The sequence below is a fragment of the Canis aureus genome, chromosome 20 (genome assembly GCF_053574225.1).
Source record: "Canis aureus isolate CA01 chromosome 20, VMU_Caureus_v.1.0, whole genome shotgun sequence".
Lineage (NCBI taxonomy): Eukaryota > Metazoa > Chordata > Mammalia > Carnivora > Canidae > Canis > Canis aureus.
In genome coordinates, this window is record NC_135630.1 from 43,332,896 (window position 1) to 43,346,535 (window position 13,640).

General features: G+C 42.0%; 2 long non-coding RNA genes across 3 annotated transcripts in view; one reads left to right on the forward strand and one right to left on the reverse strand.

Moving 5' to 3' along the window:
* Positions 1–935: 935 nt before the first annotated feature.
* On the reverse strand, positions 936–4,165 carry LOC144291749 (uncharacterized). 2 transcript variants are annotated; one of them, XR_013359221.1, is made up of 6 exons: positions 4,092–4,165; positions 3,572–3,678; positions 2,963–3,013; positions 2,157–2,358; positions 1,484–1,591; positions 936–1,122 (listed from the first exon to the last, which is right to left on the reverse strand). It is a non-coding gene; the product is annotated as an uncharacterized LOC144291749 (long non-coding RNA). The 2 variants fall into 2 exon arrangements; XR_013359220.1 differs by having other exon boundaries at positions 3,920–4,115.
* Positions 4,025–13,640, forward strand: part of LOC144291750 (uncharacterized) — a 62,843-nt gene continuing 53,227 nt past the window's right edge. The window contains exon 1 of the long non-coding RNA XR_013359222.1: positions 4,025–4,129. This is a non-coding gene — a long non-coding RNA (uncharacterized LOC144291750). The remainder of the gene's footprint in view (positions 4,130–13,640) is intronic.

Here is a 13,640-nt window from a genome sequence, read left to right on the forward strand (position 1 = left end):
AGCAAAAGCCAGCAGTGACCTATTCCAAAGGTCCCATGAGACAGCACCAGCAAGGATTTTTGGTAATAGCCTGGGAAGGCACAGGCTGGAAGCCAGTCTCTGAGTATGAGTAGAAACATAGCCTTGTTGATAAGCAAGGGTAGGGAGCCTCAGAACTGATCAGTTATGGCACAAAGTGGTCAAGAACTTTAAGTCAGAGACCAAAACTATGTGGACTATGTTAGGCTTGTGATTTCCTCAGTGAAATTGCCATTGTCTTTTGCCCATCTTTTCTATGATGATTGGCAGTAAACTCAAAAAAAAAAAAAAAAAGTTTCTGAGTCTGTCTTTGAGGCAGCAGTAAAAGGTAGAGGGAAAGTGAAGGAGACAGATATCTCTGCTAACCAGTTTTATAGGGAAAAGAATTCCAAAGCAAAGGAGAAGGGATGCCTTCACCACTGAAGAGAGGAAAGTGGCTATCTTCAGACAGAAAAGGAGCGTAGGAAGAAGGGGCTGGACCTGAGAGAGTCCCTATCTTCTTCAAAAAGAATTTGAAAATGGCACCCCCATTCTCCCACAGAAAATCTGTGTTTTGTGATCTAGCACTGTAGAATTCATCACCCACTTCTGAAGCTCATTAGCTGTGTGTCTTTGGGCAATTTGTCTCAGAGCCTCAGTTTCCTTACCTTTAAAATGCAGCTAACGCCTACCATTGAATTATTATAGAAATTAACCGAGGTAAAACATATAAAACACTTGAAACAGAGCAAAAATTAGTGTGGTATTTTTAAAATCTTATTTTATTCAATATGCTCTGGAGATAAGACTTATTGCCACACATGAGTGGATGCTCTTAAAGGAGATCCTGAGTTCTCAAGAAAGAGTTCACCTTAAAAAGTTTGGCACTTGAAGTCTTCATCAGTTTTCCAGAAACAAACAAACAAACAAACAAAAAACACACCAAAATCCTTTATTTGAAAGGTTTGTTTAAATGACCACAAACTTGGGATGCCTTGGTGGCTCAGTGGTTGAGTGTCTGCCTTGGGCTCAGGACATGATCCTTGAGTCCTGGGATGAGTCCCGCATCAGGCTCCTCCAGGGGAGTCTGCTTCTCCCTCTGCCTGTCTCTTGTGAAAATAAAATCTTTAAAAAATAAAAAAATAAATGACCACAAACTCTTTTATAGCATTCACATCAAGTGTTAGGGTAAGGGCACCTGGGTAGCTCAGTTAGTTAAGCATCAGACTTCAGCTCAGTTCATGATCTCAGGGCCCTGGGATCAAGCCCCGCTCTGCATCAGGGTCCCAGCTGGTGCTTCTCCCTCTCTCTCTGCCTCTCCCACTGCTTGTGTGCTCTCTCAAATAAATTAATAAAATCTCTGAGAGAGTTAGGGTCTATGTCTCTCTATCCTTGTGTCTTTGCAGGCTTATAATTGCTTCAACAAATGGAGTATGATGCTCTCAGACTTCTCAGGCTGGATCGTTAAAGGCCACGCAACTTATACCTGCTTGTAAGATGGAAGGTAGAAGGTGGCCATCATGCAAGAAATCCAACTTTCCTGAAACCAGCATTCTGGAGAAGTTACGTGTAGGTCTTCAATCAACAGCTGTGGCTGGAGGAACATTAAAGGCTCTTTGGGACATCCAGCCCAGGTAAGCCTTCAGATGACAGCAGCCCCAGCCACCCTCTGACTACGACCATATGAAAGATCCCCACCGAGAACTTCTAAGTCAGTAATACCTTAAATTTCTGATGTATGATTTGGTGAGCAAAACAAATGATGGCCAGTTTAGATAACTAATGTTTGAGGTAATGTTTAGACAGGAATAGCAACAAGAGCACTTGTATAGAATCCCCATCAGCCTATGATGGACAGACTCGATGTGACAGTCTCTCATCAGACCATAATGAAAATTCACCTACAAGATTAAGAACCCCATAAATACAGTGCTTTCAGAATCTTCCCATATTTCTCCAATGCCTAATTGGTCAATGGATTCAGAACTTTAAAAATAAAATAAACCGGTGGGCGGGAGGATGGGGTGGCTGGGTGATGGGCACTGAAGGGGGCACTTGATGGGATGAGCACTGGGTGTTATGCCATATGTTGGCAAATTGAACTCCAATAAAAATATACAAAGTAAAATAAACCTCTTTCTCATGCCCATTTCTGTCACCTGCTTGATCATTTTGATGCTGATGAACGATAATTCTGTGTTTCTTATGTTCCTCCATATGCGATGAGTGTCTCTCATCCTTCAAACCAGGACAGAGCACCTGTGTCCACTTGCAGGTGGAACTGTAGTCAGCAGGAGATGTGCAGACTGGCAGCCACAGCCCTCCCATCATCAGCAGGGCAGCTCCTCTGTCAGCATCCGTCTGCGTGGAAAATAGACCATTGTTAGTGGAATTTGTGAGCTACCAATTTGTCAATAGCAATGCCTTTGAAGGGAGGAGGGTGAAGGTAGAGAGAAGAAATACAAATCCTATTTTTTAATCCTCTGGGGTTTAATGTCTGTTTCACTGCTGTTAAGATTCTTGAGAGATAGAGCGTGCCTGAGAAAAATACTATGGCAAAAGGAGAACAGTACAAATTGGTTTCCATAGCAACTTCCCAGATAAGAGTAATGGCTGTACCCAGTCTGGAGGGAAAATTGGTAAGACTAAAATATGCTCAAAATAAACACTTTCATGACTTTATTTTTTCCTTAAGTATTTAATTTTATGTGACTTGCTTGATGCACATATTAGAACCCTGACCATGGGGGAATATTTCACCATGTTCCCCCATTTCTGGGGAACTCATAAAATGCAGAACTATACTCTGATGCATAATGATCTATTGTACCCTGTTAAAACAACAATGCGTAACATTTATAATATAAGCAAATTTCAGAGCCCCCAGCCCCAAGACCTAAAGTGACTTAACAAAATCATTCTTGATTGAATATTTGACAGTTTAGTTTGTGCTCTGTTTACTTACCTGGAAATGGGTTCATTGATGTCCTCCTATCTCACAGGTCTATTGTGAAGACTAATTGAGACAAAGTATATAAATATTTTTGTGCAAATCTAAAATACAGAAGTAGTATTAACAATAGCAACAACATGAATAGTAGTCAGAGTGGAGGCATTATTAATATTGGCAGAACTCAAACACAAGTCACAGAGTATACCACCAACCCTGGTTTTTTTTCCTACCATCCTCCATTATTGAAGTCAGATCCTCTCAACAAAAATTTAATGGTACATGGGGTGCCTGGGTGGTGTAGTCAGTTAAGTGACCGACTCTCGGTCTTGGCTTAGGTCATGATATCAGAGTCATAAGATCGAGCCCCTCCTCAGACATAACACTCAGCATGCAATCTGCTTAAGACTCTCTCTCCGTCTGCTCCTGTGCTTCTCTCTCTCTCTCTCTCTCTCTTTTTCTCTCTCCCTCTCTCTCTCTCAGTAAAATAAATGAATGTATCTTTTTAAAAAATTTAATGGCACAGAATCTATCCAACCAAAGCCTGAGTCCCATCCCAGCCAGATCCAGTCAGGGCTTAGATAACGTGATAAAAGAAGAGTCAAAGTTTGGTGAGGTACTAACCACATCTCCTGCCATATATTGCTTCTCAGAGTTGGCCTATTGTTAGCAGTGCTTGTCTCTACTCAGAGGACATTTTAAACACCACAGCTAATATGACCCAAGGAATGCTAAATGGATTAGGGGAAAGAAGAGAGAAAAGGTGAATTCCAATGAGGAAGAACAAGAAGTTAAGAAAAAAATACTTTCAGCCCACACTAAAGACCTAAACTTGATATTTAAAAATAATTTTAAAATACACAAATATGTATCATATATCATATTAACATATATATCATAAATATATATATATATATATATTTTAGGTTTTTGTACTAAAATCAATACAACACTGGACTTTAACATAATCACCACTGAGGGGGCTGTGATTTGAGGCTTAAACCTGTTAGGGCTGTTATTTTTCTAACTGACTTCAGAATTAGAACTTAAGTTCTATTACTTTAAAATTTAAAACTGTTAATGACCAAAACTGTGTTATCTCTCCTATTCCACATATCATTCACCAAATGTGGCTATGAACTACCTTCAGTTGTTGCCAGAATTCACACTCACTCTCAAAAGGTAAGTCACCAACAGTGAAGATAAGTTAAAGCATGTGCTCTGAATACAATTAATTCCTACGGGAGCTTGAAACTGCCCTGGGAAATAAAGATTCTATGGGAATAAATCCAAGATGATTACTTTAGACAAAATTCTGGCTGTGAATACACCAGTATATTTGCTTTCCCTTTTAAATTGAGGTATAGTTGACATACTATGTTATATTAGTTTCAGGTGTACTATATAGTGATTCAACAGTTCTCTAGAGTACCCAGTGCTCACCATCATAAGCATAGTCACTATCTGTCATCATACGATGTTAATACAATATTATTGATTATATTTCCTGTGATGTGCTTTTTATCTCTGTGACTGTTTTATAAGTGGAGGTTCAAACCTCTCAATCCCAAGATTAATTATGCTACTTTGTAGTTAGAACTTGACTCATTCATTTACTCATCAATTTGTTCATTTAACAAATACTAATCTTCACCCCTAGTATATAGGTACTAGAACATGAAGCTGAATGTAGGACAGTCTTATCTATATACTGATGATTTCCATACTTGTATTTCCATCCCCAACCTCTTCTATATTTTAGGCCCATAGTTCTATCTGCCTTCTGGAACTTCCCCCTTCATGTTCCATAGATACTTCAGACTTTATGTATCAAATTTTATATCTGGCTACCATCAACGAGGAGACAGAAAAGCTTTTTTGTTTGTTTGTTTGTTTATTTGTTTTTTCTAATTAATCTCTGGAGCACCAACCTGTTCTTACCTGTAGGAAGTCCAGACACTCCTTCCTAAAACATTACTATAATTCCTTGAGATCCTGGAGCCTTTTTCAAACCCAGCCTTTTTCACTCAATGTGACTTCCAGTGCCAAACATGGAGATAGTTTTACATTTCCATTTGCCCACCACCATCTTGAATATGGACAGACTGAACTCTGGTCCCAAGATCAATGGTGATTTGCCCTGATGATGCTTTTGAGCACAGCCATGTTCTATACACAAAGGGATACTCTCAACTTAGGTTAGGGTTGCAGCTTGCTCTGCTGTATCCTCCCATGTTCAACAAGTTTTTGAAGTATGACACCACCCCAGCATGTCGTACCAGTGTCTACTGGCCTCAGCCACACACCAGTTCCCTCACATGCAAACCCTTAAGCAGCCCAGACTCCCCTTCTCCTGTGGTATTTCTCTCCACTGTGCTGGCACTATGTCTTTTATCCCTCTTTTCTTTGTATTACAAGAGCATCTTAAGAGTGCTAGTTTGTCAGTACCCTGACCTACACATTTCATCACTGCCCTCATAGCTAAGGATGTTGAGTATCTGCTATGCAGCAGACACAGTTAGCCATAGTTAATCATAGTAATGAAAGGAATCAAATCACTATCATCAAGAAACCTGGCATTTGGAGGATATAACTGATAACTGAAACAAGAAATAAACAGGCTAGGTGCTTCAGCAAATAAGGTGCTGTGAGAACCAGAGGAGGATGTCAACTATGTCAGAATCTTCCAGAGGCCAGATGCTATATTGCTCTCCTTTTGGCTCAAACCCTTAGGCCTATGATCTTTGAACAAGACAGTTTTAGGAAAATGATCTGATACATTAGAGTCATTTTTCCAAACCAGCAAACTTATAGGGATTCCCTTAGCATATTGGAGGGGAAAGGCAGTGGCTATGACCTTGTTTTCCCCTTTCCTGAAGACTTCAATGTTCCTATCTTTAGTTCCTTTCTTTCCCCTGTGAAATAATTTAATCCTGTATGCACAAAAATGGCTTGTCAAAAATATAGCACGTGTAGGGCTGATAGCTCCTGTGAGGGATTACACCTGAGCAAAGGAGCTAACGGTTGTACACAGCGAGTGGGTTGAAATGTCTGTAGCCATAAGCTGTCTCCGAATCAGCAAATTCTGAAGTATCAGCTGTCAGGCAGTAGAATTCTGGTTAATTGGGTGAGCATAAACATCTGCAAAATGAATCTGATTCAAATAGACTCTAAAGTTGATACCATTTTAGAAAGGAAAGCATTAACTTCATTCATTTTGCTATCCATATACTGAGGTCGCTTCTTCAGTCACATTCAGAATTTTAGAACACACGTAGCTTACGCTTAATACACATGCACAAATACCCACTGATCTCTCTCACACCACCTTTGGAGAGGCCAGAAGACCCTTCCCAAGGTTTTCAGGAGCATTGAGACTACAGCCTCCATCCACCCAAGCACAAGGAAAGAAGCTCTGTACAAAACTACCACGTCCTAGGCACCTGCTGTGGTTTGGGAGATGTTGAAGTGATAAGAAAGCTTAAAGAAAAGAGAAGATGGGTGGATGGAGGGGGAGTAAAATCAAGCCTATGCTATAATCACACAAGGTGAGCAGCTAATTGTGGAATGTCACAAAAAGTGCATTTGACCTGAAACACTACCCAACAACCGGATTGCTGAAGAGCGCACATGTGGAAATCACTCCATTTGGATCAAGAAATGAAGACACTTGTCTACGAAACTTCCAGCACAAGGTAACATAACTCATTTGTACACACTCTTGCATTGTCTTTATTTGGAATTTCAAATTAGCCAGTCATCTAGCAGGACCTTGAAGAATCAATGAAACATGCAGGTAAGCTTTCACAACAGGTAAGAACTAGAACATGGTGGACACAGAGGGAGGCAAGCCTAAGTAGGCCAACTCTATTTAGTCATTTATTCATGCCACAAACATGTATTGGCTTCTTACCATGTATAAGACACTATGTATGGAAATATGAAGATGAACAAAGCCCCACATTAGTGTGTGTGGGAACAGACACGTGTGTGACTATAAAGCAGAGGAAGTGAATCAACTAACAACCTGTTGTATGACAATATGAAAAGTGCCCTAACATAGGAATATGCCAAGAGCAAAGGCATCAAAGATGAAGAAACAATTGATTCAGTTGTGAGAAGGGGAAATAGGCACAGGTCTGAGAATGTTATTAAGAGAAAAAAGTGACTTAAGAGTTGACAAGATAAAAGCAGTGGACAAAGAGGACCAAACTCAGTTCTCAATCAAAGGAAGGTCCTTTCATGTGAATACTCAGCACCCTTTCCACAAAAGAGAACATCCTTTTTTCTCAACAGATTTCCAGTCAGAAACATATTTGCTAGCCCCACCCACCTTCATGTTCACAACTCCACCTTTTAGCTGCAACAGATCAGAAAATCTCATTCTGACTGAGGATGGAGACAAGGCAGTGGCCAACAAAGCTGCACAGCCATCAGCTCAGGAGCAGTTTCGTGGCTGGAAAAGCCTGTGGGGTCCTATGCCCTGTGAACTCCATGCTATTGGTGGTTTCCAGGTTCTGGGTCCCTCTGTTCACTCTTACCCCTAGGCTTCTACAGACTGCCCCCCAAATTTACTATTTACACAGACTTTGGACAGCTATGTAGTTATGCACTCTGACTTTGGTTACATAACTGTCTCCTGACTAACCTCCACCTAGAACCAAGCCCCCTTCCCCTTCCAGCATCCCAATAATTCCCTCTGTTAGTTGCTAACTACAGCTATGCTTGATAAAGATGGTTCTTTTAGGAGCATAGCAGGAGAGCTTTTATGCTGGATGCTTTCCATTGGTCCTTCCAGACTTACTCTCCACACTCTGCACCAGACTCTATGCCCTAGGGGCTGACCTGATAGACCACGTCAGTGGGCTCCTTTGTCTTCTGATTCCATTGGGTTTAATAAACTTGACAGAGAAGACAGGTGACCAGGGCCTTTCTTCAGGTTGCCGGAGTCCCTTGTCCAAAGATCACACTCCTGTAAAGCAAATGACTACAAATAGCTATCCTTTAGATTCTGGGAGTGGCTCCTATCTCCTGGTTCTTTTAGGCTTAAGGGTGGTACAGCTGTTGCTAGTTTCACATTTACCTTATTAATGTCCTTCAGCCCTGCCCACAATCCTACTTCATTTAAACTTTCCACACATCACCCAGCCTGAAGTGCTGGGTGTCTCCTGCTGGGGCCCCGCCTGACAGAGCTGTGTGTTCTATGGCAGAAACAGGGAAAGACCAACTCTCCCAGGATTCTTGGCCCAGGATTCAACAATTCCACAAATCCCTACTGAGAGCCTACTGAGGACCACACCAGAATGCGATGATGAACAAAACAGCAAAACATCTTGCATTCACGGGTTCTGCATCCAATGAAGGGAGACAGATGTGCTATAGAAATGGGGACAAAGGCGAAGGAGAATGGAACAGAGAGGCCAGGGGTTCTACCTGATATAACATGGCCAAGGAAGGACTGGTTGTCTTTGTGAAGGGTGTAACCATCAGGCTGCAGAGAAGAAAGAAAAAAATCCCAAATTCAAAATATGTGAAGAAATTCCCTGTGAGAAAAAATTTGGCTAACTGGTTGAAAGCAGCAAGCAAGGATTTAACATGTTATTATCTTTAGAGAGAACCAAAAGAATATCAAAATTGGCAACGTTAAACATTTTAACAAAAAAACTTTAAGTACTTTAAGAACTTCATTTACCTGACTTTGTATTCCATCCAAAACAGCACTTTGTCCTGAAAAGGTATGAGGAAAACAGGAAATTTTATCCCCATTAAAAAAAAAAGGCATGAAAAAATTAAGAAATTGTTATTTCAACAGATAATTCAGAGCAAAATGGGTTTTTCCCTTTTTTTTTTTTTCTTTTTCTGATAAACTCATTCCCTCCTCTCTATTTAAGGAGATAGAGTAGTTATGGGTTCATTGCTGCAAGGGTGGTAATGTGTCAGAAAGGAAGTATTTAGTGGATCTTATGGGATTTGGATGTAAACAAGATGTATAACTGGAGAAGCATTTTTAAGAACAGCCCCTCTCCTCAGAATGCCTCCACACTTGAAGCAAGTAGGATCCTGAGTGAAGAGGTCAGTGCCGTGAGGGGAACTGGATAGCTAGGCTCCTCTATGGAAACAAATAATATTCCACTGCACCTAATCATGCAGAAATAAGGACCCAGAATGGCCTATATTTCATTTTTCAAGAGCAGCCAGAAAACCAAATCTTGACTTGAAACCCCCTGATTTTCAAATTCTAGCAACAAATGAAAAGGTTTATGTATAACACTGGGCCAGCCAAGCAGTACTTCTATAGAAGGGCCTTTGTTTTCTGGCCAGATTTAACTTGTTGGCCATAAGTTTGCTACCTCCACTTCAGAAAGAGAGGAAATGCAAACAGCAACATGGAGATGTGAAAACCCTCCCTGGCCGCAATCCATCAGTGCAATCTGCTACAAACAAACTCTATGTGCAAGAGATGCGAGCCAGAAGAAAGCAGAAGAACACTTACAGGAAAAGGAGATAAAGTGTAGGACTGTAGAAAGACTCATCTCTTGAACTATATGGCAGGCACAGGGGCTCAGAATATACTGAGAAAGCCAAAGCAATCCTCTCACCTAAAATCTGGAGGAGTGTGGGCCTCCCACTGCACAGCAGACCAGATTTAAGCCAATTTGATTTGGAATACAAAGACAGGGTATTGGAAAGCACAGGAGGGTCAGTAAAATATCCTCCAAACTGAGAAGGCAGCTTAACACCGAAAAATGAAGCAAACCACTCCACACCATTTACAGCTTTATTCAAGATAACTTACTGACAGTGGGGGAATCGGGCAGACAAGGATCCAGCTGCCACGCAGCCATTCTCCATCTAGTTTGGACCATAACTCACAATGTCTACAGAGAGGCATGGTGGTGAAGTCAGAGAATAGTCAGTCACCTGAAGTAGAGCCTTCTGGTGCCAGTCATCTCTCCTGGTTATGTAAAGCGGGACCTTTAATGCACCACATTAAGGAAGAAGAGAACAAGCATTCCCGCATTCCATTTAGGGCATACATTAACCTTCATGGGACCTGGAACACATAGCCCCAAGGGAGATCATTGCATGATCTTCTGTGCACACACAGGATGGAGAGCCAGAGATGGAGTCACTGCTGTCAGCACTCGCACTCTTACACAGAACTGGCAACTAGATTACTTAAAGATGAAGACATTGTGCTCAGAGGGATGATTTGTCTGGACTCATAGGGTTAAAAGGTGGCAGAGATAGGAGGTGAGCACCAGTCTAGCTTCCTGGGAATTGGATGCTCTTTCAGTAGCTAGGAATCCCATAGTTAGCAAACTCATCAACTAAGAAAGACAAACATGATGAGGTGACAGAAGAGGAGGAGAAGGAAATAAAGGATGGGGAAGGAAAGACAGAGGGAGAAGAAAGGAAACAAATAAGGATAGGAAAAGAAGGGAAAGAAAAGAGACGAAAATAAATGAAAAACAGCAAGAAAAGGAAAAGGAAGAAAATCAATGAAAATGCAAAGGGGAAATGGAGAAGAAAGAAAAGTCAAAGAAAACAGAGAAAATGAGGGAAAGGAAATAAAAGAAGGAAGCAGGAAAGTTTAACAAAAAATGCAAGAATAAAAAGAAAGGAAAGAAAATTTGGGAAGAATGGCAATAAAATGGAGGCAATAATAGGGAAGTAAGAATAGGAAGTGAGAAAGAGGAAAGTGGCAGGAGTAGGGGGAAGGAAGGGAGAGAGGGAGGAAGAAAGGCTATTTTCAGATACACAGAAGAAAATTCAGTGATGACCACCATGTACGAACTCAACTCTGGATAGTTCTCCCCAACTCACGGTTCCTCTGGGCCCAAACCAAAGGGCAGGAGAACTGGACAGAACTCGGAGGAAGAGAGAACACAAGGAAGGACAAATGTCCTTGGCTTTCTGTGCCCGAGGACACTGTAAGGAATGGCCTTGTGCTGCCTGGGGCTGAAGGGAAATCCAACTAAGGAAGGATTGTTGTCATTTGAGCCAGGTTTAGCAACTCCATACAGTGAAATCTTTGTTATCCAAAGCATGAAAGAGTGAGGGAATTGACTGCATCCATTCATGTTTCTCCAGGTGGCCAAGGCTCTGGTTGCTTCCCTTCCCTCAAAGGGGGTGGGGGCGGGGGGCTGCATAGGGGCGTGTGCAGCTATGCTGGACAAGCTTTGACAGAAACACTCTTTACTCCCAAGCTGCGGTGGCTTCTAAAGAAAGTTTTAAGGTATCGCTCAGGATGTGAAAGATAAGCGCAGATCATTCCTGCCCTAGTATTGAGCACCCAGCCCACTTCTGCCTCTAGGATTTACATGAGAAGAAACAGAAAACACAGACTAAAAACACTTTCTGCCCCGTACTAGGCTCTTAGCAGGTAAGGTACTAGTGGACTTGGATGGAATGTTACTCTCTCTTCTACTTTTAAGGTCCTGGCGTTATCAAAGGATCGTAGCTGTAGTTTCTAGTTGTCTTTGGAAGGTTCTGCTTGATGGCTTTCTGACTCTGGGAAATGAAAATACCATCTATATCAACTGGAGGTAGAGCGAACACACCGTCCTCTGTTTTCAAAAGAAATGAAAGGGGGTGCATGAAGACTCCCATTTCTTAAGTACACCAAGGAGAGTTTTAATGACTTGGTCCTTACAGATAAATGAGCCTGTGGTATATCCCCCACAATACCTAAAACCTAGCACAGAACTTGCAGGGTACAGATGTCTGCTCAAAACTGAAGTGGTGTGGTGTACGGGAAAGAGCCCTGGACTGGGGTGTTTTCCCTCCAGTTGGACAATAACCAAAGGTGAATCATCAGGCAAGTTACAGAACAGCGTGTTGTAGATTAGTTCTACTAACTAAATCTAATTGATTTAGGTTAGGGGGTCTCAAACTGGCAGACCTGAAGCTGAATCTGACAAGCAGACATGGTATCTGTGGCCTGCACTATGTCCCCAGATTGTCCCTTGGTCTGCCTGGCCCATGAGTTGTGTGGGTGGCGTGTCCTGGGTTAGCCAGTCTGAAGTCCTTACCGTGGCAATTTGGCATCCATCCTCCCAAGTGAAAAACAGACTAGCATGGTGCCATGTTCCTTCCCACCTCGGTGACCTACTTGCCCAGGCTTCTTTGGGAGCTGCACTTCCTCTGCCCATCTCATAACTGTTGAGGTTTCTCGGGGTGCTTCTCATCCCAGTCTACACGACACAACCTGGGTGTTTGCTTCAACACCCAGTGCTTCCCTGGCTGAGCACCCAGGACTCTCCTGCCTACATTTCTACCTCTGGGCTGCTCCATTTTCCTCCTGCCTGTCTCTGCTTAGATGTTTCAAATCACCACGATCTTAACAAGTTTGACGTGTAACCCACATCTTCTGCCTCCTTCTCTACCGCACCACACCTAGCTGCTCTCAAGGACCTCTGCTCTTCCAGCCTCTGAAATTCGCTGTCCTTCCATTTGCTTGGTTTAACCTCTTCCACCTCTCTCTCTGCCTGGAGCCCACTTTCTCATCCTTCAGGTACCAGCTTACTTCCTCAGACAAACTCTCCCTGACCACAAGAGAGCTTCTCGGTGCTCTCATAGCAGCTATCCCATCGGGGCAGTCCTAATCTACTCACCTATGTACTATCAACCCCTAAAGACAGGCTCAGTGCCTTGTTGACTGCTGCTTCTCCTGTATTTAGCACTGCACTTGTCCAGTAAATAAGAAAATCAAATTAAAGACAGATGGTGCTCCTCTCTCCTAAAAATGTGTAATCAACCTCTCAGGATCCTTTTATTCATTTCTTTCTCCTAAGCTTAGCTCATAAATCAATGACCTGCCATGATGCATTCTTTTCTAGTTACTATCCAGTGATGTAATTTGTGCATCGAAGCAAAAACTGTTGTCTGTGTGGATTCTCCTGCGTTTAAGTCACTGTCTCTGTGATAGCAGAATGTTCACTACAAGAGAAATGTTTGCCTAGGAGGGGAGTAAAAGTTTACCATTTAATTCACAAGTGAGTTGATTTGATGGAATGGAATTCCACAGGAAATTAGACCTCCCTTGCTAGGAAGGTCTTTCTGTGCCTGGTTAACATGCACAACATGTTTCTGGTGTTCCTGAGAGTTGGTCCATTTGTGCACATTTGTGGAGGGTGGACCTCTCTCTATCTCTCTCATCTCCAGCTTCTGACACCTCAACTCTCTTTGCCACTTCAAATGGCACTGGCTTGGGGATCGTGTTTTGTGTGCATGGTGACATATTTGCAATTCACCCGCATCCTTAACTTGACCTTGGCAACAGGACTAGATGGTTGAGGTGAAGATTAATGAGACAATTATTTTTACAAGGAATATAAACAGCCTGACTTGGCTGTGTTAACAGCAGCCATGACATTTGTTGCTCCTTTAGCGTCAAGAGTTTGCTCCTTGAATTCTGAGCAGTGGAAAGTCAATGCAAAGTGTTCTTTGAGGTAATCACTTATAATGGAGAAAAGTAAATTAAGATATGGCCTGATATCATTACAAGAAACACTATTAACATTAAAGTCTCTTAAAAAATAGAAGGATAGAGGGGAAAACCTTAAAATGAGCACTAAGCACCCCTCCTTGCTAGCTCCGGTGCTCATACAAACCATTTAAAGACTCAGAACCTCAGCTTCCATATCTGAAAAATGGAAATAATTACTCATGAAAAGGGAAGGAAAAATTG